Below are 3,530 nucleotides of genomic sequence, written 5' to 3'. Positions count from 1 at the left end.
GCGTGGCCCCGCTGCCCGCGGTGCGTTTGCAGCAGCCGCAGCCTCCGGAGGTTGCCCTACCGGGTGCCCGGCTCGCTTACATAAGGGAGAGGCGCCCGTATCGCATGTCCCGGTGCTGCCACCCGTGCTGGGTGCACGCCCTGAAGTTTCGAAACTGACCCCGTGCGGCGTTCAGAAGTTGCCGGGTCACAAACCAAAGTGCAGGACAGGCGGGCGTAGAGCTCCACCCTTCTCCGGCACCATCCAGTTAGCATCAGTTTGAATAACTACAAAAATGTTTAAAGAGTTCTCGAGGCGTTCAAGGTATGTGCTGTTCTCGCGTGGAAAACTAGTTCCTGACACACTAATTACCACATGATTACTTTTCATTCCAAATGTAAAAGGAACAATTTTTCATATTTATTAAAAAAAAATCTTTTCCCCTTCTGTTCAGGCAAAACATTGAGACTAGTGACATTTCGTACCTTACAGTAAAAAAAAAAAAATAAAAATTATCTTGTGACATCAGTCACACAGGTTTTTGCACAGGGCCCTGTACCATCCTAAATTGCAATGGGAGGGAACATGAGATTTGAGTTGCTACAGTTCAGCAGTGAGATTACCCACTGTTAAATATTTCAGCATGTTGAGTGGCACTGTTCTAGTCTCCACATCTTCCAAGTCTGAGCAGAGCAATCAGTAGCTGAGAAATTAAGAATAATTTATCCATATTCTGAACTTCCTTTATCTTCCTAGTCATATGTGGCTATGAAAAGAAGGAGCAGAGGACACGCCAAAGCTTGGTGAATCTTGCTGTGAATGCAGCAGTCTGGTGTAACAGCATTTTTACCCTCACTGCATATGTGCAATTGCTCCACAGGATGATCGCAGTAGAGGGCCATCAGGACTTCCACTGTTTATCTGCAAAATGAGGTTAATACTGCTTCCCTCCCTCACTGTGGTGTTAGGGATAAGTCCATTAGGTACATAGATATCTAAGCTATGACTGTTACAGAAACAGCCTGTGAGTAAAGCACTGTGGAGTATTTAACTCCTGGAGAGGAGAGGGGGCGGGCAGCGGAAGCATTAGGACCAGATTCTGCAGCTAGATTTGTTGCAATGCACAAGCCAGCTTATCAGGATCCCATTCTTAGTTTGCACTCCTCTGAGGAGTCTAATTTAAAGACTAATCCTAATTAGATATTCTCTGTGTAGTTTCCTCAGCTTACTGTTGGGGCTGCTGTTAGGACTTCACATCTAAAATTTCATTGTCTTTTCTGTTTAAGTTGCTTCCAGGTTGGTTGGGTTGGAGGGATGTAGAATGACATTCTTGGTTTCCATGGGATGTTGTTTTTCATGTCATGTGCCAAAAATACCAGTCTCTGGCTGCATGCTAAGGGCTATAATACCTCTTACCAGAGATTTGAAGTAAGTCACTTCAACCAAGGCAAAAGCTTGATGTTGCACCCCTCCACACCGCTCCCACCCCCCGTCAGAGTGCAAGCACAAGGAACTGGAGGAAAACTATGGCACTGCATGGGAGCCGAATAAGCTTCCAGAACAAACAGAATAGGAGACACATTCATCACTGTAGCAGAGTGTGCCAGTTCTAGCAGGGGAACAGTAATCACCACTACCAGAAAAAGCCAGTACCTTTTCCATCCTAGTGACTACCAGAGGCATTACTTGAGTTCTGCTTATTTTAAAGAGATACTAAACAGTTATTTTGGTCAAGCTTGCAGGAATAGTTTTTAAGTCCTATTCCTGTCACTTTTTAGTGTTTGTAGCTTTCTAGGTAATATACCAAAAATCAGGGAACACAGTGTTACTCAAAACGTGACCATGCATCTTGAACGAGCTCAGTCCAAATTTTTCTGTTGTGACAATTTTCTGAAAGTTGCAATCACATGTATAGTTGCAAATTATTCCAGGCCACACCAGTATGAAATAAGGCAGCACACACGTGGCTTCTAGAGAAGTGAATATTACTGCTTAGGCAATGGCTCATCAGCTAAGAAACAAAGCAAAAGAAAATGGTTGCAAAATGCTACAGGACAAAATTGTTTTAATTTTATGGTCATTCTACCTAGTAAGTAGCTATAGCATAACGGTTTTAATAGCAGCATGAGTAAAATATGTTTGTGTGTGCATACACAAAAAGTTTTAAAGAATACAAAAATAGTAACAAAAACATTAAAATGGTTGTGGGGTTTTTCCCCAGCTTTGTTTATTTTTTTACATTCAGTTGTAACTCTCAGAGCATGGCGAGAACAAATAATTCATATATAAGGCAAGCCCTTTATATACATCTCTTTCACCACATAACATACCACATCTCACACCAACACTCATCCAAAGTGGCTTTTGGTTGGTGAGGTGGGGCACTGTCCTGCTTTAAATCCTAACTTGCTCCCCCACTGGGCAAGGCAAGTAGCGGTCTATATGGAACACCACAGAAGATAGTGAGCCTTCTTAAGCAGGGTCCATCCATAAGCAGGCAGGTTTGGGCTGTTTTCATTTAACAACACAGCTAGCATTGCTGAAACTGCACTGCTAATATGTAGTTTCCACATGCTATTGAATCTCTTCCTTACATAGCTGGTTTTCCAGCATAGTGTCTTTCTGAAATCACAAAAGGTTAATTGGTAGAACTAGGCCATTTCTTTCCTTTTTCTTTCTGCAAGGATTTTACATGGGAAAAATAGTAATTTAGAAAAGCTTTTTTTTCCCCCCCCAATGGAACTCCCCCCTGCTTCTCACACATTCCAATATTATCAGAACTTTACACATACACACACAAAATGCTGAACCTTTTCCCAGCATAATCAAAAATTCTATTTTTTAAGTAAGTAACAAAAGTATTTCAATCGGTTCTGATTAGCAGCAACATATTGACAGTATCAACATTTGGCAGCGGGGAGGGAGGAGAACGAAGTTTTTCAATGTGAAGAAAAAAAAAGATAATTTGAGACTTGCTGAAAAACTACCTGAGGATTGCTTGCTTGGGTTTGCTTACTGTTAAAGAAATACGGCTCATCTTTTCTGAGTAACTATGCTTCCCTATCCACTTGTCTACTTGCAGAAGTTACCTGTTGTAAGTTATACCACAGCGCTGATAAAACTGTATATTGTTAAAAAAAAAAAAAAGAAAAAAAAAATCAATATTTTTCAGCTGGAGCCCTCGTCTAATTCTTCATTTCCTAAGTCTAATTACTCATCATTTACAGTGACGCTGACAGGCATTGATTCTTGCAAAGATCCGGTAAGGCTTTTTTGCTAATGAGCAAAAGGCGTCACTGTTACTGTCTGTACAGACAAAGGATGAGGGAAGGAAAGAACCCACTTTCCTCATTACTAGTGAATATATGGACAGGGTTTTTTTTCTAAAAACATCACAATGTGTAGAAACAAACTATAACAAGGAGAAAGATAGCAATATCCATACAGTCTTGAAAACTATCAGATTAAAATGTAAAGGAACAAAACAAACATGATAAAGAACTCCAACTCAAGCAGCAAGTTCCTGGTAAATGCTGCAGCTCAGAAGTCCT

Source organism: Egretta garzetta, unplaced genomic scaffold, assembly GCF_000687185.1.
Source record: "Egretta garzetta isolate BGI_Z169 unplaced genomic scaffold, ASM68718v1 scaffold161, whole genome shotgun sequence".
Taxonomy (NCBI): domain Eukaryota; kingdom Metazoa; phylum Chordata; class Aves; order Pelecaniformes; family Ardeidae; genus Egretta; species Egretta garzetta.
This window is presented reverse-complemented; position numbering follows the sequence as displayed.